Below are 25,350 nucleotides of genomic sequence, written 5' to 3'. Positions count from 1 at the left end.
TTTGTTCAAATTGCGTAGATTTTTTAGAAATTATTTTTTCAAAAAGCATGGATTTTTTAAAAAAGCGTGGATTCTTTAAAAATTATTTTTTTCAAAAACCTTGGATTTTTTATTTTTTCAAAAAAGCGTGGCTTTTTTAAGTTATTTTTTTTCAAGAACTGTGGATGTTTAATAATTATCATTTCAAAAAGCATGGATTTTTTTAATTTTTTTTTTTCAAAAAGCATGGATTTTTTAAAGATTATTTTACAAAAATCGTGAATTTTTTAAAAATTATTTTTTCGAAAGGCTTGGATTTTTTAAAAATTATTTTTTCAAGAAGCTTAGTTTAGAAACTATTTTTACAAAAAGCGTGGACTTTTTAAAAATATGTTTTCAAAAAGAGCGGATTTTTTAAAAAATATTTTTTCAAAATGTGTGAATTTTTTAAAAACTATTTTTTTCAAAACCGTAGATTTTTTAAAAATTACCTTTACAAAAAGTGTGGATTTTTAAAAATAGATTTTTCTAAAGTCGTGGATTTTTCAAAAAATATTTTTTTAAAAAGCTTGAATTTTTTCCAAAAATCTAAGTTTTTTAAAAAAATATTTTTTTCGGAAAGCGTGGATTTTTTAAAGATTATTTTTTCAGAAAACTTGGAATTTTTAAAGATTTTTTTTTTCAGAAAACTTGGAATTTTTAAAGATTATTTTTTCAGAAAAACTGGGAATTTTTAAAGATTTTGTTTAAATGTGGATTTTCAATTATTATTTTTTCAAAAAAATTGAGGAATAAAGGCTATTGTTCAAAAAAAAAAGCATTTGTTTAATATTTTTCTCAAACATCTTGGATTTTTTCAAGTAAGATTTTTCAATTCGGATTTTTTATAACAAACTTTTTTCAGAAATCGTGGATTTCTTCAAAAAGCGTTGATTATTTAAAAACATATACTATTTTCAAATATATTTTTTGCCAAAAATAGTGGATTTTTTTAATATTTTTTACCAAAAAATCGTGGATTTTTTAAAAATATTATTTCCAAAAATTGTGGGTTTAAAAGAATCCAAATATCGTGGATTCTTAAAAGTATTATTTCCAAAATAGTAATTATGTGTTAATATTATTTCCAAAAATTATAGATTTTTTAAAAAATATTTCCCACGCTGTGATCTTATGGAATATACATGATTGTTTTTGTTTGATATAGGATTTTCAATATAAAGTCTCCTGATGAAGTTCTAATAGAACCAACTGAAACGGTGAGAAAATATGAAACAAATTAGTATTATTTTTATTTATTTTCGCCAAATACCGTGGATTTTTTTAAAAAAAAAGTATTATTTCCAAAAATTGTGGATTTAAAGAAAAAATATTTTTTTCCAAAAATCGTGGATTTAAATTAATTCGAAAATTGAATTTTTTGTTTCTTTCTTTTTTTCAAAAAATATGCAAGTTTTTAAAAATATTTTTTTTTTTTTGATTTTTGCTAAATATTGTGAATAAAATCGCGGATTTTTATAATATCTTTGCTTCCAAAAATCGTGGATATTTGTTTTATTTTTTTAAAAAAATCTTAGATATTTTAAAAAATATAAGCTTTTATTAAAAAAGATTTTTTTCAAAAAGCTCGGATTTTTTCCAAAAAGGGCATTAATTTTCAAATTCCTTTTTTTAATTAACTTGGATATAGAATATAATATTTTAGATTGAATTGTTTTAGATTGTTTTGAATGTTGAAGGATATTTTTCAAGAATCAAATGACTAGTAAGAAATCTTAATTATTTTAAAAGTTGTCAAGGATATTTTTGTAATGCTCCTAATGAATGTTTTTGAAGGACGAAATAACCTCAAAACGTATTTTTGAAGAATACTTTATAAAAATTTGTAAGGACTTAACACCCACATAAATTCATTTTCAGGAACCGAATGACCCCAAAATGAATGCCTTTTGTAATGATATTTTTCCCGTTTTCCCAAGCGGAGAATTGCTAAACCACTTCACATAACTTGCAAGACACAAACCTTCATGATAAATGATACTGGTAACACTAAATATTAAAAGTTATGGCCATCCGTCGTCAATTGTGTTTATAACTTCAAATTATTCCGTTATTTAAATCTAAATAAAACCAATTTATCATATAGCGCATTTAAAAGCAAAAAATTATTAAATTTATTTACACACTTTTACCGCCGTCGATTTAATATAACCGACACCGAACATTATTGAAATGGCAAAAATGAAAATAAAACAGACTTTTTTGTCATTTGAAAAATCGAACATTTTTCGATTTCTTTGCATACAAAATGGACGTAATTTTTGAAATTTCTTTAAATTTTGATTTTTTGCTTTTCTAGGGCAAAATCGCGGATATAAAGCAGCAAGGGGAAGCGCGTAGGCAACCACCAATTAACTAAAGCGCGAATTTCATCGCGGCTAGTCAATTTGTAAATGAAAGGGATGAAAGCTGCCACAAGGATGATTTCCTGGTTTCCAAGCAAATCTAGTCTTGATGGGACCTCATTCGCGAGCTTCAAAATATCCCTTTGAGATAACAACTGATCCGTTTGCAGAAATAAAAGATAAATTCCTCATAAAATCGACGTTACATCTTCTCATTTGCCAAAGAAAAATGTTCGTTTCTTTTTGATTGTCAATAATTCAAGAATCCACAGCCCAACGTCTAGATGACATGACGACATAATTTTTGGAAGACATGATCCTTTAAGTGACACGAATACATTTCTAGAAAATCGCCAATCGCTATTTCGTCTGAGCCGACTAAATGGATTAGCAATTATGAGAAATTTGACGTTCAAAACGAATATTTTTTACAAAAAAGGGCATGCGGAAAGGAGGTCATGGCTTAATGGAAATGCTGAAGCTTGGCTGAGGATAACTATTTGTGTCGGACCTTTACGACCGCATATGTCAATGTCATTTTGGCTTTAATCTTCTTTATTTTTTTCAGCTCCTGTCATTACAACAACCCAAGATGTGAAATTGACATTTGACAATATGGATGAAGGATGATGCCAGAAAAAGCTATAAAAAGGCGTTGAGTGTAGCTCCTTTATATAGCCCCAGTTTATGATTAAAAACTGAAGTGCTGAGGGCTAGTTAGTGTGACTATCTCGGACTTTTGTGAGAGGTTTGTCAATGTATTTTGGAAAAATGAAGAATTGGATGTATTGGATTGTCCAAGTCCGCACCCCGGACAAGAAATTGACAATGGAGAATTTCCAGAATGTTACAAATATGTAAAGAAATATGGGATAGATTTCGTACAACAAACATTCATATGGCAGCCTATAATCACAATGCTGCCTAAAATCCAACACAATCTGTGTGTTCCATTTATAGCAACAAGGCGAAGCATTTGCACGACCACCAACAAGATGCTATATCCAAATCATTGTCGGAAGTCGATTTTCCGTTAAAAGATGGAGTCTCCCCCAAGGCTGGTCCCCAAGAAAATCTAGTCGTGAAAAATACATACAAAGAATGCATTTTGGACCTTCCGGAAATCAAATATGACATATCATCTGATTCCGTTATCATAAATAGAATCAAAAGCTGCAATTTGATGGACGTTAAGCAGCGAAATTTTACAAAAAAAAAGCAGTTCGTTCCTTCAAATGCAAGAATATAAAAGGCCAAGAATCGAAGAAGTCCGCAGCTCAACTTCTAGATAACGTAACGACATAATTTTTAAAATACACATATGTTTAAAGGCTTAGATTAATAAATCTTCTTAAAATCAACGCTCAATGTTTTATTTGAGAGGACAAATTTGATTAACAAAATTTGACAACATATTTAATTCAAAATAAGTATGTACATATCTACAATTTTTTACAAACCAAGGAGGATCATTGGTTAAAGGAAATGCTAAGCGCTTCTAAAACAGAATAAGAGCCAAACTCGTATACTTTTTTGGCAGCTGGTCGATACGCATGATTCCGGGTCAGTGCGGTACAGATAACCCGTCATTGTGGGATTTAAATAGGTCCAACGTTGACAGCCTTTGTTAATATCTAAAATTATTTTCCTATTGTCAAAGATTCTAAAATACTTCTTGAGTAAATTGTGATTTTACCTGTAAGATACGCGAAGAAAGAGCTCCTTCCATTATTTGTTGTTTATTAATTCAAAGTGAGGCATTGTAGTTGTTCTGCTGCAGATTTGTTGATGGAATGGCATTATTAATTGGCTTTAATTCCCAGCATAATGTTCGATGCCAAAGATGCCATTCAATCATGGGTGAAAGTGATTTGGCATGTCACCTTTTTAGCATCTTCATCGATGAAGATTTAGAAAAATGTGTATATGTAAATAAAAACACAAAATTCATCTCTATTGGATCGATGGAATGGGTTCAAATGTTGATGAAAAGATCGGATTTTTCACGACTTCCTTTGCATGGGTTCAAATGCTGATGAAAAGATCGGATCTTTCACGACATCCTTTGCATTGGTTTAAGTGCTAATGAGAAGATCGGATCTTTCACGACTTCGTTTGAACTAATGCAAAAGATGCCATGAAATCACGTCATCGCATGGAACCACTTCCTGATCATTGTAATGTCCTGTCCCAGTATAATGGGGACTTTGGTTGTAGGGAATTTTAGGACTATTGCCAGTTCCTACTGTCCGTTTGTGGCAGTATTAGACTTCCAATATTTACGCTAAAATTGTGAGTTGTGGGAAGCTTGTTACTTATAGCTGTGGTGCCAAATTCTGTTGATATTGATAACACATTGTATTGATGTAACCGGCCCCATTCGGATCGTATGATAATAGTTGCTGCAAACTGTAAGCTGTATTTGCATAATAGTGCCGCTCGAACACACAGCTTGTGTTGGAATTCCGGAGCCCAAAGGATTTGGGGGTACATATTGGGCTGCATTGAGAGCAATTTTCTTTCCTTTGCAGCATTTTTATACCCTCCACCATAGGATGGGGGTATATTAAGTTTGTCTCTACGTTTGTAACTACTCGAAATAATCATTGTAGACCCCACAAAGTATATATATTCTTGATCGGCGTACAATTCTACATCGATATAGCCATGTCCGTCCGTCTGTCTGTCTGTCCGTCTGTGGAAATCACTCTACCGTCCGAACGGATTGACGTAGGTTGATGAAATTTTGGGAAAATATGTTGTATTTACGTAGGACTTTTGGTATTGAAAGCGAGCTATGTAGGTCCACGCTTTCGTATAGCCCCCATACAAAATGACGCGTGACGCGTCGTCGTTTTAAGGAATTTTTAAGATATTTGGCCCATTTTACCACCGAATTGGTTGTAATTTGGTACTTTGTGTCTCCAGAGACCAAAAAATATTCCTACCAAAGTTGGGTTATATAGGTCCACGTTTTAGTATAGCCCCCATATAAGGCCCCATATAAAGTACGCGTCATTTTAATATACTTTGAATGTATTAGACCCATTTGACCACAGAATTGGTTGTAATTTGGTATTTTGTGTCTTCAGAGGCCAGAAAACATTCCTACCAAAGTTGGGTTATATAGGTCCACGTTTTGGTATAGCCCCCACATAAGGCCCCTTATAAAGTACGCGTCATTTTAATATATTTTGAATGTATTAGACACATCTGACCAAAGAATCGGTTATAACTTTGTATTTTGTGTTTCCAGAGGCTAAGAAACATTTCTACCATAAAATGTTTTTATAGGTCCACGTGTTGGTATAGCCCCCATAATACAATATCTCCCGATTTTCGATATTTTGAACGTTTTAGCCTCATTATCACACCGATATAGCTGAAATTTGGTATTTAGTCTTCTTTAGGCGTATAATTATACGCCTTTGTAGGTATAGGTCCACGCCATCATATAGCCCCCATAGAATGCTACCTTCCGAATTTCGGTATTTTGAATGTTGTGGCCACATTAATCCACCGAAATGGCTGAAATGTGTGGTGGAGGGTATAAAAAGTTCGGCCCGACCGAACTTAACGCTTTTCTTACTTGTTGTCTTTAAAAAAGTCGCGTAATTTTGGGAATGCAGGCGGTGAGGCATAGATTGTATAAACAGTCGGCAGGGGGGTGAGGTGTGTTTATTACCCATGCTTGTCAAATGTTGCTGATGTTCCTCAGAATGCACACCCTGGCAGATTTATAGGGTGACAAAAGCTTTGGACATCTGCTAAAAAGAAAAATTAAGCGAAGTTAATCGAATCCTTGATAAAAGTAAACTTATTATAAAATTCCAAACATTTAGCTGATTTGACATGTATACATCCGAATAGTCTAATCAATACTAGCATACCATAATCTGAGACGTTACATAAAGAGCAATACTCGGATCATGATACAATAAGGAGGTAGCAGCAACTGCCGGTTTTGGTAACATAAGATGTCAAAATTTGACATAAATTCAATGCAATTGACACATTATGTTACCATCAGCTGGGCTCCAGCTGGGCTGATAATGCTACCTTCTTATTGTATCATGACTCGGATTATTGTTTAATGCACCCTTTGGACTGTTTGTTGTCGTCTTTCCCATGTTTCTGAAAATTCTCCATTGTCAATTTCTTGTCTTGGGTGCGCTCTTCGTACAATGCGTCAGCTTCTTCATAGCATTCCAAATACATTCCGCTCCACTCCACAGGATTGTGGGTGGTGTAGTGGTCGTCAACTTTGTTCATAACTTCAAATTATTCCATTAACAACATCTTAATAAAATAAGTTTATCATATAGCGAATTTAAAAGCAAAAAAATACAAAATTTATTTCAAAATAAAAAATTTAATACAAAGCCGCCACATTGCACACACTTTTACCGCCGTCTAATTATTAACAACCGACTACGAAAATAATTGAAACGGCAAAAATCAAAATAAAACAGACTTTTTTGTCATTTGAAAACTCGAACATTTTTCAATTTCTTTACATACAAAACGGACGTAATTTTTGAAATTTCTTTAAATTTTGATTTTTTGCTTTTCTAGGGCAAAATCGCGGATATAAAGCAACAAGGGGAAGAGCGTAGACAACCACCAATTAACTAAAGCGCGAATTTCATTGTGGCAAGTCAGTTTGTAAATGAAAGGGATGAAAGCTGCCCCAATGATGATTTCCTGGTTTCCAACCAAATGTAGTCTTGATGGGACCTCATTCGCGAGCTTCAAAATATCCCTTTGAGATAACAACTGATCCGTTTGCAGAAATAAAAGATAAATTCGTCATAAAATCGACGTTACATCTTCTCATTTGCCAAAGAAAAATGTTCGTTTCTTTTTGATTGTCAATAATTCAAGAATCCACAGCCCAACGTCTAGATGACATGGCGACATAATTTTTGGAAGACATGATCCTTTAAGTGCCACGAATACATTTTCTAGAAAATCAACAAACGCTATTTCGTCTGAGCCGACTAAATTGATTAGCAAATATGTGTGACAAATTTGACGTTCAAAACGAATATTTTTTACAAAAAAGGGCATGCGGAAAGGAGATCATGGCTTAATGGAAATGCTGAAGCTTGGCTGAGGATGACTACATGTGTCGGACTTTCACGACCGCATTTGTCAATGTAAATTTGGCTTTAATCTTTTTTTTTTTTTCTAGCTTCTGTCATTACATCAACCCAAGATGTGAAATTGACATTTGACAATATGGATGAAGGATGATGCCAGAAAAAGCTATAAAAAGGCGTTGAGTGTGGCTCCTTTATATAGCCCCAGTTTATGATTAAACACTGAAGTGCTGAGGGCTAGTTGGGGTGACTATGTCGGACTTTTGTGAGTTCCTCTGTTAATGTCAATTTGGTTTTCATATTTTCTTGCCATTTGAGTTTTGTCAATGTATTTGGAAAGCTGAAGAATTGGATGTATTGGATTGTCGAAGCCCGCACCCCAGACAAGAAATTGACAATGGAGAATTTCCAGAATGTTACAAATATGTAAAGAAATATGGGGATAGATTTCCTGCAACAAACATGCATACAATGTTGCTGAAAATCCAACACATTCTGTGTGTTCCAGCGGCACTGTTATCCAAATAGGAAACTTTAGGAAATATAGTATCACCTATTGTGGGACACAAAGAGTCCCCACTACCCTACCCTTCGCAGCAACTACTATGATTTTATCGGAGTGCGGTGGATTATACCAACTCTCCATGTATTATTAATATCAATAGAATGTAGCGCCACCAAGCTATAACCCGCAATCTTCTCCAAATTCACAATTTACAAATTTGAACGTAAATATGGCAAATCTAACATTGCAACAACAGACAGTAGTAATCGAAAATAGTCCTAAAATTCCCTACAACCAAAGTCCCTATAATACCGGGAAAGGAAATGATATCATTTATAACAATCAAACTCAAGTTAATAATGTCATTCCATCAATAAATCTGCAACAGAACAACTATAACGCCTCGCTTTCAATGAATAGCCCACAAATGATGGAAGGAGCTCTATCTATCACGTATCTTATAGGTAAAATCACAATTTTCTAAAGAAATATTTCAGAATATTGGGCAAAAACATAAATGGATATTAACAATGGGTGTCAGTTTGACCCGGAATCACGCGTTTCCATCAGCAGAGTATACATACATATGGTCGAGTTTTCTTTTTTCTGTTTTAGAAGCGGCATATCCCGAAGTCCCTGCTCATATGTTGCACTAATGCCTATCAAAATGCTGTAAGGATATCATGAAGGTGTCCTCAGCATTCCCTTTAAACAATGATGCTCCTTGGTTTGTAAAAAATTGTAGATATTTATTTTGCAATACATAAATATGCTGTAAAATTTTGTTAATCAAATTTGTCCTCTCAAATAAAATATTGAGCGTTGATTTTAAGAAGATTTATTAATCTAAGCCTTTAAACATATGTGTATTTTAAAGATTATGTCGTTACGTAATCTAGAAGTTGAGCTGCGGACTTCTTGGATTCTCGGCTTTTTGAATTCTTGCATTTGAGGAACGAACAGCTTTTTTTCCTTTGTAAAATTTCGCGGTTTAACGTCCATCATATTGCAGTTTTTGCTTCTATTTTTGATAACGGAATCAGATGATATGTCATATTTGACTTCCGGAAGGTCCCAAATGCATTCTTTGTATGTATTTTTCACGACTAGATTTTCTTGGGGACCAGCCTTGGGGGAGACTCCATCTTTTAACGGAAAATCGACTTCCGACAATGATTTGGATATAGCATCTTGTTGGTGGTCGTGTAAATGCTTCGTCTTGTAGCTATAAATGGAACACGCTGTAACACACAGATTGTGTTGGATTTTCGGCAGCATTGTGATTATAGGCTGCCATATGAATGTTTGTTGTAGAAAATCTATCCCATATTTCTTTACATATTTGTAACATTCTGTAAATTCTCCATTGTCAATTTCTTGTCTGGGTGCGGGCTTGGACAATCCAATACATCCAATTCTTCAGCTTTCCAAATACATTGACAAACCTCTCACAGCACTTCAGTTTTTAATCATAAACTGGGGCTATATAAAGGAGCTACACTCAACGCCTTTTTATAGCTTTTTCTGGCATCATCCATATTGTCAAATGTCAATTTCACATCTTGGGTTGTTGTAATGATAGGAGCTGAAAAAAATAAAAAGATGAAAGCCAAATTGACATTGACAAATGCGGTCGTAAAGGTCCGACCATGATACAATGAATAGGTAGCAGCAACTGCCGTTTTTGGTAACATAAGATGTCAAAATTTGACAAATTCAATGCAATTGACACATTATGTTACCATCAGCTGGGCTGATAATGCTACCTATTCATTGTATCATGGGTCCGACACATGTAGTCATCATTTCCATTTAGCCATGATCTCCTTTCCGCATGCCCTCGTTTTGAACGTCAAATTTGTCATACATATTTGCTAATCAATTTAGTAGGTTCAGGCGAAATAGCGATTGTCGATTTTCTGGAAAATCTATTCGTGGCACTTAAAAGATCATGTCTTCCAAAAATTATGTCGCCATGTCATCTAGACGTTGGGCTGTGGATTCTTGAATTATTGACAATCAAAAAGAAACAAACATTTTTCTTTGGCAAATGAGAAGATGTAACGTCGATTTTATCAGGAATTTATTATTTTATTTCTGCAAACGGATCAGTTGTTATCTCAAAGGGTTATTTTGATGATCGCGAATGAGGTCCCATCAAGACTAGATTTGCTTGGAAACCAGGAAATCATCCTTGTGACAGCTTTCATCCCTTTCATTTACAAATTGACTTGCCACGATGAAATTCGCGCTTTAGTTAATTGGTGGTTGCCTACGCGCTTCCCCTTGTTGCCTTATATCCGCGATTTTGCCCTAGAAAAGCAAAAAATCAAAATTTAAAGAAATTTCAAAAATTACGTCCGTTTTGTATGTAAAGAAATTGAAAAATGTTCGAGTTTTCAAATGACAAAAAAGTCTGTTTTATTTTGATTTTTGCCGTTTCAATTATTTTCGTAGTCGGTGTTAATAATTAGACGGCGGTAAAAGTGTGTGCATGTGGCGACTTTTTAAATAAATTTTGTATTTTTTGCTTTTAAATTCGCTATATGATAAAGGTTTAGTTAATGGAATAATTAAAGGTTATGAACAAAGTTGACGACCACTACACCAACCACAATCCTATGCAAGTGGAGCGGAATGTATTTGGGAATGCTATGAAGAAGAGCGCATCCAAGACAAGAAATTGGCAATGGAGAATTTTCAGAAACATGGGAAAGACAACAAACAGTACAAGGGGTGCATTAAACAATAATCCGAGTATTGATCTTTATGTAACGCCTCAGATGATGGTATGCTAGTATTGATTAGAATATTCGGAATGTATACATGTCAAATCAGCTAAATGTTTAGAATTTTATTATAAGTTGCCGAGTAAGTATACCAACAATGTTTACTTTTATCAAGGAATCCATTAACTTCGCTTACTTTTTCTTCTTAGCAGATGTCCAAAGCTTTTGTCACCCTATAAATCTGCCAGGGATGTGCAATCTGAGGAACATCAGCAACATTTGACAAGCATGGGTAATAAACACACCTCACCCCCCTGCCGTTTATTGATACAACATATGCCTCACCGCCTGCATCTCTACCAAAATTACGCGACTTTTTTAAAGACAAAAATGCTACAAAGGAAAGAAAATTACGCTCAATGCAGCCCAATATGTACCACCAATACCAAATCCTTTGGGCTCCACACAAGCTGTGTGTTCGAGCGGCACTATTATCCAAATACGGACAGTAGGAACGGCAATAGTCCTAAAATTCCCTACAACCAAAGTCCCTATAATGCCGGGAAAGGAAATGACATAGTTTATAACAATCAAACTAAACTTAATAATGCTATTCTATTAACAAATCTGCAGCAGAACAACGACAATGCCTCGCTTTCAATGAATAGCCCACAAAAGATGGAAGGAGCTCTATCTATCGCGTATCTTATAGGTAAAATCATAATTTTCTAAAGAATTATTTCAGAATCTTCTGCAAAAATATGAATGGATATTAACAAAGGCTGCCAGTTTGACCCGGAATCACGCGTTTCCATCAGCGGCTGCCAGCAGAGTTGGTCGAGTTTGCCATTTTTCTGTTTTAGGAGCGGCATATCCCGAAGTCGCTGCTCCGTATTCTTTTGGGCCTTGACGGGACGGAGAAATATCTTGGACCAACATTGTATATGTATTTTGCACTAATGCCTATAAAAATTCTGAAAGGTTATCATGAAGATGTCCTCAGCATTCCCTTTAACCAATGATCCTCCTTGGTTTGTAAAAATTGTAGATATTTATTAGGTTTGTCCTTTTACGTACTGAACTTTACTGAACAATTGGTTTGTCTTTTTACGTACTGAACTTTACTGAACATTTTTTCTTCAGTAAAGTTTTGACAATTGTATAATTGAAATGTTGCTAACACTTCCGTTACACATGCCAGTAAATTGGTGCCAATTGAGTACATGTATTACCCAACCTTTACACATGCCAGTGACAGTTCGAAAAATTCAATACATACACAATATTTTACTAACACAATTACATTTTTTGAATTGTCAACTCCACTGGCACTAGATTTTTCATGCCAGCAAAATTTTGAACTGGCTGCCAGTGATATGTCGAAAATGAAAAAAGAGTTGCCGAGACTAGTTTTTAATCCATGTACATTTTTGTTTCTTTTAAGAATGCAGAGATTTAATGCATATTTTTAAAAAGGTTATGAAATGCAAATAATACATCTCGGTAGCGGTAATATATTAGTGGTAAATAAAGAAATAATTTTGATTTTTTTCATAAAAATATAGGTTGACAAATAATTTCCCCTCTGGGATTAAACAATATTGAAAAGACCGCAATACCTGATTCATTATGTTTATGATTGAAAACAATCTTTTTGAAACGAAATAAAATAAAAATAATATAATATGTTGTGGATTGTGTTTTAAATCTGAAATATAATGCAATTTTGTGTGTTAAATGCGGCTTAAAATAATTTTGAAATTGAACTTGCACTGGCATGTGTAAACACACAAGAAAACTGCGTGCCAGTCGAACACTTTTTCGGCATTTTCGAGTATAATACATGTACTCAATTGGCACCAATTCACTGGCATGTGTACGGAAGTGTTATACTCGAAAATGCCGAAAAAGTGTTCGACTGGCATGCAGTTTTCTTGTGTGTTTACACATGCCATGCAAGTTCAATTCCAAAATTATTTTAAGTTGCATATAACACACAAAATTGGATTATATTTCAGATTTAAAACACAATTCACAACATATTTTACTATTTTTATTTTATTTCATTTTAAAAAGATTGTTTTCAGTCATAAACATAATGAATCTGGTATTGCCGCCTTTTCAATATTGTATAATCCCAGAGGGGAAATTATTTATCAACCTATATTTGCATGAAAAACATCAAAATTATGTCTTTACTAACCACTAATATATTGCAGCCACCAAGACGTATTATTTGTGTTTCCTAATCTTTTTGAAAATATGCATTAAATCTTTGCATTCTTAAAAGAAACAAAAATGTACATGGATTAAAAAATAGTTCGGCAACTCTTTTTTCATTTTCGACATATCACTGGCAGCCAGATCAAAATTTTGCTGGCATGAAAAATCTAGTGCCAGTGGTGTCGACAATTCAAAAAATGTAATTGTGGTAGTAAAAAATTGTGTATGTATTGAATTTTTCGAACTGTCACTGGCAGGTGTAAAGGTTGGGTTAAGTTCAGTACGTAAAAAGACAAACCAAAAATACATATGTAAATATGTTGTCAAATTTTGTTAATCAAATTGGTCCTCTCAAATAAAACATTGATCGTTGATTTTTAGAAGATTTATTAATCTAAGCCTTTAAACATATGAGTATTTTAGAGATTATGTCGTTGCGTTATCGAGAAGTTGAGCTGTGGACTTCTTGGATTCTCGGCTTCTTGAATTCTTGCATTTGAAGGAACGTACAACTTTTTTTTCGTTTGCAAATTTTCGCGGTTTTCGCCCATTAAATTGCAATTCTAGCTTTTATTTTTGATAACTGCATCAGACGACATATATTTAGCTTCCGGAAGTCTCCAAATGTATTCTTTGTATATATTTCTTTACGACTAGATTTTCTTGGGGACCAGGAGGGGGACTCCATCTTTTAACGGAAAATCGACTTCCGACAATGATTTTGATGTTGCATCTTGTTGGTGGTCGTGTAAATGCTTCGTCTTGTAGCTATAAATACGCGAATTTGTCCGTTTGTGGCAAATATTGTAAATTGAGAGTTGTGTGAAGCTTGCGACTGTGGTGCCAAATTCTGTTGATATTAGCACTGTTCCTTTACCCTGCAAGAATCTTCAAGTTTTACCAGTTTTTACTCGAAAAGAGTTCCTTTACTTCAGACACCATACCATTTATATGGGAGCAGTTTACAACTTTTACCACTTTTGCCGGTTTTACCATTTTCAAAAGTAAAGAAACAGACCAATTGATAACACATTGTATTGATGTAACCGGCCCCATTCGGATCGTATGATAATAGTTGCTGCAAACTGTAAGCTGTATTTGGATAATAGTGCCGCTCGAACACACAGCTTGTATTGGAATTCCGGAGCCCAAAGGATTTGGTGGTATTGGTGGTACATATTGGGCTGCATTGAGAGCAATTTTCTTTCCTTTGCAGCATTTTTGTCTTTAAAAAATTCGCGTAATTTTGGTAGTTTGAGATACAGGCGGTGCGGCATAGGTTGTATCAACAGGCGGCAGGGGGTGAGGTGTGTTTATTACCCATGTTTGTCAAATGTTGCTGATGTTCCTCAGATTGCACATCCCTGGCTGATTTATAGGGTGACAAAAGCTTTGGACATCTGCTAAGAAGAAAAAGTAAGCGAAGTTAATGGATTCCTTGATAAAAGTAAACATTGTTGGTATACTTACTCGGCATCTTATTATAAAATTCCAAACATTTAGCTGATTTGACATGTATACATCCGAATAGTCTAATCAATACTAGCATACCATAATCTGAGGCGTTACATAAAGAACAATACTTGGATTATTGTTTAATGCACCCCTTGGGCTGTTTGTTGTCTTTCCTATGTTTTTGAAAATTCTCCATTGTCAATTTCTTGTCAGCTTCTTCATAGCATTCCAAATACAGTCGGACCTCGATTATCCGTAATGGTCGGGACCGGAGGCATTACGGATAATCGATTTTCACGGATAATGGAGGCAATGTTTTTATGCAGTTTTTGAACATATTTTTTATGTAAAAATGGCATAGTAAAGTACAATAATAATAGAGTCAGTAATTTTTGTTATATTTCTGAAGGTAATCTACAACATTTTAGAAGGATTCTTAATATCATCATCAGATTCATCTGAATTGACTTTGTCCCATGGTTTTTGTGATGCCATTAATATACAAATTGTGTAATATGGGAGAATTTCCAGTTTTCTTTTGTTTGTTTAATCAAATTTATTGGAAAGTGTGCTTTTATTCCCGGATAATAAAAATTATAACGAACAATATAGGTGATGGAAAAAAGACTAACATTTCCTTTCTATCCCGGATAATGGAGGTTCCCGGATAATCGATTCACGGATAATCGAGGTTCAACTGTACATTCCGCTCCGATTGCATAGGATTGTGGGTGGTGTAGTGGTTGTCAACTTTGTTCTTAACTTCAAATTATTCCATTAACTAAATCTTAATAAAAACAGTTTATCATATAGCGAATTTAAAAGCAAAAAAAAAATACAAATTTTTTTTTTTTTTTTTTTTTTTTTTTTTTTTTTTTTTGTGCTTAAAGTGGCCTTGTTCCTTTCGGCTTCTTGGTCGCGGCGGTATTTCCACAACAATTTGTTAAAAGGTATTTACACCTTGTCGTTTCTTATTTATTTTTAAAATTACAAAAGTTTTTTTAGGTTATTATTTTAAAGCCCGTGGGCGTAGAATCTAATTTGCGTCTATGCGTCTTTTCTTTGAGCCGTCCGAAGACGAACTGAAAATACAAAATTTATTTCAAAATAAAAAATTTAATAAAAAGTCGCCACACTGCACACACTTTTAACGCCGTCTAATTATTAACAACCGACTACGAATATAATTGAATCGGCAAAAATCAAAATAAAACAGACTTTTTTGTCATTTGAAAACTCGAACATTTTTCAATTTCTTTACATACAAAACGGACGTAATTTTTGAAATTTCTTTAAATTTTGATTTTTTGCTTTTCTAGGGCAAAATCGCGGATATAAGGCAACAAGGGGAAGCGCGTAGGCAACCACCAATTAACTAAAGCGCGAATTTCATCGTGGCAAGTCAATTTGTAAATGAAAGGGATGAAAGCTGTCACAAGGATGATTTCCTGGTTTCCAAGCAAATCTAGTCTTGATGGGACCTCATTCGCGATCATCAAAATAACCCTTTGAGATAACAACTGATCCGTTTGCAGAAATAAAATAATAAATTCCTGATAAAATCGACGTTACATCTTCTCATTTGCCAAAGAAAAATGTTTGTTTCTTTTTGATTGTCAATAATTCAAGAATCCACAGCCCAACGTCTAGATGACATGGCGACATAATTTTTGGAAGACATGATCCTTTAAGTGCCACGAACACATTTTCTAGAAAATCGACAATCGCTATTTCGTCTAAGCCGACTAAATTGATTAGCAAATATGACAAATTTGACGTTCAAAACGAATATTTTTTTTTTTACAAAAAAGGGCCTGCGACAAGGCTTAATGGAAATGCTGAAGCTTGGCTGAGGATGACTACATGTGTCGGACCTTTACGACCGCATTTGTCAATGTCAATTTGGCTTTCATCTTTTTATTTTTTTTTCAGCTCCTGTCATTACAACAACCCATTATGTGAAGTTGACATTTGACAATATGTATGAAGGATGATGCCAGAAAAACCTATAAAAAGGCGTTGAATGTAGCTCCTTTATATAGCCCCAGTTTATGATTAAAAACTGAAGTGCTGAGGGCTAGTTGGGGTGAGTATCTCGGACTTTTGTGAGATCCTCTGTTAATGTCAATTTGGTTTTCATATTTTCTTGCCATTTGAGATTTGCCAATGTATTTGGAAAGCTGAAGAATTGGATGTATTGGATTGTCGAAGCCCGCACCCCAGACTAGAAATTGACAATGGAGAATTTCCAGAATGTTACAAATATGTAAAGAAATATGGGATAGATTTCCTACAACAAACATTCATATGGCAGCCTATAATCACAATGCTGCCGTAAGTCCAACACAATATGTGTGTTCCAGCGGCACTGTTATCCAAATACAACTTTAGGAAATATAGTATCACCTATTGTGGGACACAAAGAGTCCCCACTACCCTACCCTTTGCAGCAACTACTATGATTTGATCCGAGTGGGTGGATTATACCAATTCTCCATGTATTATTAATATCAACAGAATGTGGCGCCACCAAGATATAACCCGCAACCTTCTCCAAATTCACAATTTACAAATTTGAATGTAAATATGGCAAATCTAACATTGCAACAACAGACAGTAGTAATCGAAAATAATCCTAAAATTCCCTACAACCAAAGTCCCTATAGTACCGGGAAAGGAAATTACATCTTTTATAACAATCAAACTGAAGTTAATAATGCCATTCCATCAACAAATCTGCAACAGAACAACTACAACGCCTCGCTTTCAATGAATGACCCATAAATGATGGAAGGAGCTCTATCTATCGCGTATCTTATAGGTAAAATCATAATTTTCTAAAGAAATATTTCAGAATCTTGGGCAAAAAATAAATGGATATTAACAAAGTTATCAGTTTGACCCGAAATCACGCGTTTCCATCAGCGGCTGCCAGCATAGTATACATACATATGGTCGAGTTTGCTTTTTTTCTGTTTTAGAAGCGGCATATCCCGAAGTCCCTGCCCCGTATTGGGCCTTGACGGGACGGAGAAATATCTTGGACCAACATTGTATATGTTGCACTAATGCCTATAAAAATGCTGAAAAGTTATCATGAAGGTGTCCTCAGCATTCTCTTTAATCAATGATCCTCCTTGATTTGTAAAAAATTGTAGATATTTATTTTGAAATACATATGTACATAAATATGTTGTCAAATCAAATTTGTCCTCTCAAATAAAACATTGAGCGTTGATTTTAAGAAGATTTATTCAAAGCCTTTAAAAGTATTTGTATTTTAAAGATAATGTCGTTGCGTTATATAGAAGTTGAGCTGCGGACTTCTTGGATTCTCGGCTTCTTGAATTCTTGCATTTGAAGGAACGTACAACTTTTTTTCGTTTGCAAATTTCCCCGGTTTAACGCCCATCAAATTGCAATTCTATCTTTTATTTTTGATAACGGAATCAGATGTTATCTCATATTTGACTTCCGGAAGGCCCCAAATGCATTCTTTGCATGTATTTTTCACGACTAGATTTTCTTAGATTTTCTTGGGAACCAGCCTTGGGGGAGACTCCATCTTTTAACGGAAAATTGTCTTCCGACAATGATTTGGATGTTGCATATTGTTAGTGGTCGTGTAAATGCTTCGTCTGGTAGCTATAAATACGCGATTTTGCCCTAGAAAAGCAAAAAACCAAAATTTAAAGAAATTTCAAAAATTACGTCCGTTTTGTATGTAAAGAAATTGAAAAATGTTCGAGTTTTCAAATGACAAAAAAGTCTGTTTTATTTTGATTTTTGCCATTTCAATAATGTTCGGTGTCGGTTGTATTAAATCGACGGCGGTAAAAGTGCGTATATTGTGACGGCGATTTTTTTTAAATTTTTTATTTTGAAATAAATTTAATATTTTTTTGCTTTTGAATGTGCTATATGATAAATTGGTTTTATTTAGATTTAAATAACGGAATAATTTGAAATTATAAACACAATTGACGACGGATGGCCATAACTTTTAATACATTTAATATTTAGTGTTACCAGTATCATTTATCATGAAGGTTTGTGTCGTGGATGTTATGTGAAGTGGTTTAGCAATTCTCCGCTTGGGAAAACGGGAAAAACTCAAAAATACGTTTTGAGGTTATTTCGTCCTTCAAAAACATTCAAAGAAAGAAGCAAAAAAATCTTCAATTTTCGAATTAATTTAAATCCACGATTTTCGAATTTTTTGGAAAAAAATTAAAAATCCAAGATTTTTGGAAAAAATATTTTTTCTTTAAATCCAAAATTTTTGGAAATAATATTTTTTTAAAAAACCACGGTATTTGGCGAAAATAAATGAAAATAAAACTAATTTGTTTCATATTTTTTCATCGTTTCAGTTGGTTGTATTCCAACTTCATCAGGAGACTTTTTATTGCAAATCCTATATTAAACAAAAACAATCATGTATCTATATATATAAAAATGGTGTAAAAAATGTATAGTAATTCATAAAATGAGAACGGCTAGGCCGATTTCTGTAAAATTTTTTGTCAGTTATTCGTATTTTCCAGGAGAAGGTCTTTACGGAAGAAAATTTTGGAAAATCTTTCTGGAAAAGTCGGAAAATTGGAAAAATCGAAAATTGAGTTTTTGTATGAAATTTTATTCCTTAATAGCGAGACGAAGTTCGCCGGGTCCGCTAGTATTTCATAAGATCACAGTGTGGGAAACATTTTTTATAAAAAAACTTTTTAAATAATCTACAATTTTTGGATATAATATTAATACATAATTAATATTTTGGAAACAATACTTTTAAGAATCCACGATTTTTTGAACTTTTTTAAATCCACAATTTTTGGAAATAATATTTTTAAAAAATCCACGATTTTTTGGCAAAAAATATTTAAAACAAGTAAACAAGTGTCAGTTGGCTTTGCCGACAGATATATACCCTCAACCAATGTGAAATGAAACTTTCACTTACGGACAGATCGAATGTATTTAAGGTCTCTTCTGAATTTTGTGGTCCTTTTTGGACATTTGAACTTTCCAACAAAAATGTGGATTAGGAATTAACTGCACTAAGACACAAATGTTGAACTTTTGTGGGGGAGGTACCCTTAGGGAGGACCGATATGGGCCATTTTAGAAGTTAAACTAAATGTTGACAAAATATTAGGAGATCCAAAGTTTGGAGTGACATTTTTTAAATATTGGGGAGAAGTACCGGAAGTTAACATATATAATATGACGAAGACCAAATCGGTCGAGAGTTGTCGTTCTATCCGACCGCCACATATGGTGACATAGGGAGTTTTTACACTTTTCGGGCTGTTTTCCCAAGAAATATGTAATCGCCCCTGAAAAAACGTTTACCGTCTAATGGAGGTAGCGAATGCAAATCGCTTCAACACAAATCAAGGTGATTCGAGAGCAGGTCTTAAAGTGAACTTATCCGAAATTATGTGTGAGAGGTACCAGAAGGAGGAGACAAATATAGTTCATATTCCAACCTGATCTATATCCGGTAGATATATTAGGATGTGCAAAGTATAGATTACATCGGTCACTCTCTTCAAGAGTTATTTTGCGCAAAATTTTCCGAACATTTTTCAACTTTTGTGGGGGAGGTACCTGCAGGAGTGGACCGATGTGGCTTATCTTCGAATTTAAACTATGGTTGAACAAAATATTACGAAGGCCAAATTTTGGACCGAATCGGCAGACCTGTTCGAGAGTTATTTTGCCCTCCAACCTCCTCACACGGTCATAGGGGTTTTTTTGCAACTTTCAGGCTATTTTCTCAGGAAGTATTGACTTGCCCCTGATGAAACTTATACCGTCGTATGGAGGGCAGTGAACACAAGTTTCTAAAGCAAAAATCAAAGCGATTCGAGAGATGGTCCTAAACTGAACTTTTCCAAATTTTTGTGTGGGAGATACCCGACGGAGTGGACCAATTGAGTCCATATTAAAACCTGATCTAAGTCTGGTACACGCTCCACGATGGGCAAAGTATGGACCATATCGGTTACTCCCTTCAAGAGTTATCGTGCGCACAAATTTTCCGAACATTTTCGAACTTTTGTGGGGGAGGTACCGGAAGGAGTGGACCGATATAGCTCATCTTCGAACTTAAACTAAGTTTGGGCAAAATATTACGAAAGCCAAAATTTGAACCGAATCGGTTCATCCGTTCGAGAGTTATCGTGCGCTCCAGCCAGCCAGACAGACAGACAGACGGACGGACATTGCTCAATCGACTCCAAATTGTCTGAAACACATTTCGTCCAAACATACTTGGGGTCTAAAACCATTATTTCGATGAGGCACATTTTGCCCGTATGAAAGTGTATATACCCTTCATAGCCTAAAGGCTGAGGGTATAAAAAGAATATTTTTCACAAAAAAGGGCATGCGGAAAGGAGATCATGGCTTAATGGAAATGCCGAAGCTTGGCTGAGGATGACTACATGTGTCGGACCTTTCGACCGCATTTGTTAATTTCAATTTGGTTTCATCTTTTTTATTTTTTTCAGCTCCTGTCAGTACAACAACCCAAGATGTGAAATTGACATTTGACAATATGGATGAAGGATGATGCCAGAAAAAGCTATAAAAAGGCGTTGAGTGTAGCTCCTTTATATAGCCCCAGTTTATGATTAAAAACTGAAGTGCTGAGGGCTAGTTGGTGTGACTATCACGGACTTTCGAGGTTTGTCAATGTATTTGGAAAGCTGAAGAATTGGATGTATTGGATTGTCCAAGCCCGCACCCCAGACAAGAAATTGACAATGGAGAATTTCCAGAATGTTACAAATAGGTAAAGAAATATGGGACAAATCTCCTAGAACAAACATTTATATGGCAGCCTATAATCACAATGCTGCCGAAAATCCAACACAATCTGTTTGTTCCAGCGTGTTCCATTTATAGCTACAAGACGAAGCATTTACACGACCACCAACAAGATGCAATATCCAAATCATTGTCGGAAGTCGATTTTCCATTAAAAGATGGAGTCTCCCCCAAGGCTGGTCCCCAATAAAATCTAGTCGTGAAAAATACATACAAAGAATGCATTTGGGACCTTCCGGAAGTCAAATATGGCATATCATATGATTCCGTTATCAAAAATAGAAGCAAAAACTGCAATTTGATGGAAGTTAAACCGCGAAATTTTACAAAGGAAAAAAAATCTGTTCGTTCCTTCAAATGCAAGAATTCAAAAAGCCGAGAATCCAAGAAGTCCGCAGCTCAACTTCTAGATAACGCAACGACATAATCTTTAAAATACATATGTTTAAAGGCTTAGATTAATAAATCTTCTTAAAATCAACCCTCAATGTTTTATTTGAGAGGACAAATTTGATTAACAGAATTTGACAACCTATGTATTTATTTCAAAATAAATATCTACAATTTTTTACAAACCAAGGAGGATCATTGGTTAAAGGGAATGCTGACGACACCTTCTTGATAACCTTTCAGCGTTTTATAGGCATTAGTGCAACATATACAATGTTGGTCCAAGATATTTCTCCGTCCCGTCAAGGCCCAAAAGAATACGGAGCAGGGACTTCGGGATATGCCGATTCTAAAACAGAAAAAAGGTAAACTCGACCATATGTATGCATACTCTGCTGGCAGCCGCTGATGGAAACGCGTGATTTCGGGTCAAACTGACAGCCTTTGTTAATATCCATTTATTTTTTGCCCAAGATTCTGAAATATTTCTTTAGAAAATTATGATTTTACCTATAAGATACACGATAGATAGAGCTCCTTCCATAATTTGTGGGCTATTCATTGAGAGCGAGGCGTTGTAGTTGTTCTATTGCAGATTTGTTGATGGAATGGCATTATTAACTTGAGTTTGATTGTTATAAATGATGTCTTTTCCTTTCCCGGTATTATAGGGACTTTGGTTGTAGTGAATTTTAGGACTATTTTCGATTACTACTGTATGTTGTTACAATGTTAGATTTGCCATGTATACGTTCAAATTTGTAAATTGTGAATTTGGAGAAGGTTGCGGGTTATATGTTGGTGGCGCCACATTCTGTTGATATTAATAATACATGGAGAATTGGTATAATCCACCCCACTCGGATCAAATCATAGTAGTTGCTGCAAAGGGTAGGGTAGTGGGGACTCTTTGTGTCCCACAATAGGTGATAATATATTTCCTAAAGTTGTATTTGGATAACAATGCCGCTGGAACACACAGATTGTGTTGGATTTTCGGCAGCATTGTGATTATAGGCTGCCATATGAATGTTTGTTGTAGGAAATCTATCCCATACTTCTTTACATATTTGTAACATTCTGGAAATTCTACATTGTCAATTTCTTGTATGGGGTGCGGGCTTCGACAATCCAATACATCCAATTCTTCAGCTTTCCAAATTCATTGACAAACCTCAAATGGCAAGAAAATATGAAAACCAAATTGACATTAACAGAGGATCTCACAAAAGTCCGAGATAGTCACCACAACTAGTCCTCAGCACTTCAGTTTTTAATCATAAACTGGGGCTGTATAAAGGAGCTACACTCAACGCCTTTTTATAGCTTTTCCTGGCATCATCCTTGATCCATATTGTCAAATGTCAATTTCACATCTTGGGTTGTTGTAATGGCAGGAGCTGAAAAAAATAAAAAAGATGAAAGCCAAATTGACATTGACAAATGCGGTCGTAAAGGTCCGACACATGTAGTCATCCTCAGCCAAGCTTCAGCATTTCCATTAAGCCATGATCTCCTTTCCGCATGCCTTTTTTGAACGTCAAATTTGTCATTTTTACTTATCAATTTAGTCGACTCAGACGAAATAGCGACTGTCGATTTTCTAGAAAATGTATTCGTGGCACTTAAAGGATCGTGTCTTCCAAAAATTGTGTCGCCATGTCATCTAGACATTGGATTCTTGAATCATTGACAATCAAAAAGAAACAAACATTTTTCTTTGGCAAATGAGAAGATGCAACGTCCATTTTATGAGGAATTTATCTTTTATTTCTGCAAACGGATCAGTTGTTATCTCGAAGGGATATTTTGAAGCTCGCGAATGAGCTCCCATCAAGACTAGATTTGCTTGGAAATCAGGAAATCATCCTTGTGACAGCTTTCATCCCTTTCATTTACAAATTGACTTGCCACGATGAAATTCGCGCTTTAGTTAATTGGTGGTTGCCTACGCGCTTCCCCTTGTTGCTTTATATCCGCGATTTTGCCCTAGAAAAGCAAAAAATCAAAATTTAAAGAAATTTCAAAAATTACGTCCGTTTTGTATGTAAAGAAATTGAAAAATGTTCTAGTTTTCAAATGACAAAAAAGTCTGTTTTATTTTGATTTTTGCCATTTCAATTATTTTCGGAGTCGGTTGCTTTAAACTAAAGACGGTAAAAATGTGTGCATTTATTTTTTTCCGTAAATAAAAAGATTTTTAAAGATTATTTTTAAACGTGGATTTTTTAAAGAATATTTTTAAACTTGGATTTTTTAAAGAATATTTTTAAACGTGGATTTTTTAAAGAATATTTTTAAACGTGGATTTTTTAAAGAATATTTTTAAACGTGGATTTTTTAAAGAATATTTTAAACGTGGATTTTTTAAAGAATATTTTTAAACTTGGATTTTTTAAAGAATATTTTTAAACGTGGATTTTTTAAAGAATATTTTTAAACGTGGATTTTTTAAAGAATATTTTTAAACGTGGATTTTTTAAAGAATATTTTTAAACGTGGATTTTTTAAAGAATATTTTTAAACGTGGATTTTTTAAAGAATATTTTTAAACGTGGATTTTTTAAAGAATATTTTTAAACGTGGATTTTTTAAAGAATATTTTTAAACGTGGATTTTTTACAAAATATTTTTAAACGTGGATTTTTTAAAAAATATTTTTAAACGTGGATTTTTTAAAGAATATTTTAATCCCGTTTAATTTTGAAAGAATATTTTCTCATAAAACGTGAATTTTTTTTTAAAGAATATTTTTAACGTGGATTTTTTAAAAAATATTTTTAAACGTGGATTTTTTAAGAATATTTTAATCCCGTTTAATTTTGAAAGAATATTTTCTCATAAAACGTGCATTTTTTTAAAGAATATTTTCTCATAAAACTTGAATTTTTTTTAAAGAATATTTTCTCATAAAACGTGAATTTTTCTTAAAGAATATTTTCTCATAGAATTATTTTTAGGAACTTTTTTCTGGATTTCTGAATTTTTTACAGAAATTTTTCTCAAAAATAGTGTATATTTTAATGCAATTTTTATCAAAAATCGTGGATATTCTTATGAAATTTTAAAAAAAGGGGCTATTTTTAAAACTTTTTTAAAAAAACGTGGTTAAGATCTTTAAAAAAAAACGTAGACATTTTTAGGAACTACTTTTTTAAAAAAGAGGATTTTTAAGATATACTTTTTTAAAAATATGGATTTTTAAGATATATTTTTTAACGTAGAAATCTTCAATAATTTTTTAAAGAACGTTTATTTAAAAAAACACAAAAACTTAGATTGTTTAAGAACTCTTTTCAAAAAACCTGGATTCTTTAAAGAATATTTTCTCATAAAATGAGGATTTTTTAAGAAATTTTTCTCATAAAACCAGGATTTTTTAAGAATATTTTTCGAGGTGGTAAGCCATGCGGAGAATAGTAACACCATTCTGTATAATATCCAAGACATAAACCTTCAATATAAATGTTACTGGCAACACTGAACATTAAAAGGAAACTTACATCATGTTTACACAATGGTATTTTACAATAAAAATTCGTTTTAATACGCCACTACAAAGTTTTCTTTACAACAAAAGTAAAAAACATGTATTCTTATAAAAACTACCGAAATACGTCTGTTCGGTAACTTCTCAAGTAAAAAGTACTTGCAAGTTTGTCCAAATGTTTTGGGTTATCGAACACAGACCAACATCTATTTTATTTCATCATGATTTAGAATCT

General features: G+C 33.8%; 5 long non-coding RNA genes across 5 annotated transcripts; 1 reads left to right on the top strand and 4 right to left on the bottom strand.

The window, feature by feature from the left end:
• Positions 1–4,193: 4,193 nt before the first annotated feature.
• LOC141402071 (uncharacterized) lies at positions 4,194–6,618 on the bottom strand. The gene is made up of 3 exons (XR_012412512.1): positions 6,484–6,618; positions 6,070–6,148; positions 4,194–4,278 (listed from the first exon to the last, which is right to left on the bottom strand). It is a non-coding gene; the product is annotated as an uncharacterized lncRNA (long non-coding RNA).
• A 2,195-nt stretch (positions 6,619–8,813) lies between these two features.
• On the bottom strand, positions 8,814–10,386 carry LOC141402307 (uncharacterized). Its single transcript, XR_012412586.1, has 2 exons — positions 9,758–10,386; positions 8,814–9,576 (listed from the first exon to the last, which is right to left on the bottom strand). It is a non-coding gene; the product is annotated as an uncharacterized lncRNA (long non-coding RNA).
• A 2,927-nt stretch (positions 10,387–13,313) lies between these two features.
• On the bottom strand, positions 13,314–14,647 carry LOC141400930 (uncharacterized). Its single transcript, XR_012412235.1, has 2 exons — positions 14,414–14,647; positions 13,314–14,343 (listed from the first exon to the last, which is right to left on the bottom strand). It is a non-coding gene; the product is annotated as an uncharacterized lncRNA (long non-coding RNA).
• A 988-nt stretch (positions 14,648–15,635) lies between these two features.
• Positions 15,636–17,651, top strand: LOC141400931 (uncharacterized). The gene is made up of 2 exons (XR_012412236.1): positions 15,636–16,484; positions 16,557–17,651. It is a non-coding gene; the product is annotated as an uncharacterized lncRNA (long non-coding RNA).
• Positions 17,652–22,047: 4,396 nt separating this feature from the next.
• Positions 22,048–23,695, bottom strand: LOC141401836 (uncharacterized). The gene is made up of 2 exons (XR_012412456.1): positions 22,872–23,695; positions 22,048–22,799 (listed from the first exon to the last, which is right to left on the bottom strand). It is a non-coding gene; the product is annotated as an uncharacterized lncRNA (long non-coding RNA).
• Between the last annotated feature and the right edge of the window lie 1,655 nt (positions 23,696–25,350).

This window comes from Musca autumnalis, unplaced genomic scaffold (assembly GCF_047663935.1).
Source record: "Musca autumnalis isolate F117 unplaced genomic scaffold, ASM4766393v1 scaffold_4, whole genome shotgun sequence".
Classification (NCBI taxonomy): domain Eukaryota; kingdom Metazoa; phylum Arthropoda; class Insecta; order Diptera; family Muscidae; genus Musca; species Musca autumnalis.
Note: the sequence above shows the minus strand (reverse complement) of the source record. Positions and strands in the feature narration are given on the sequence as shown.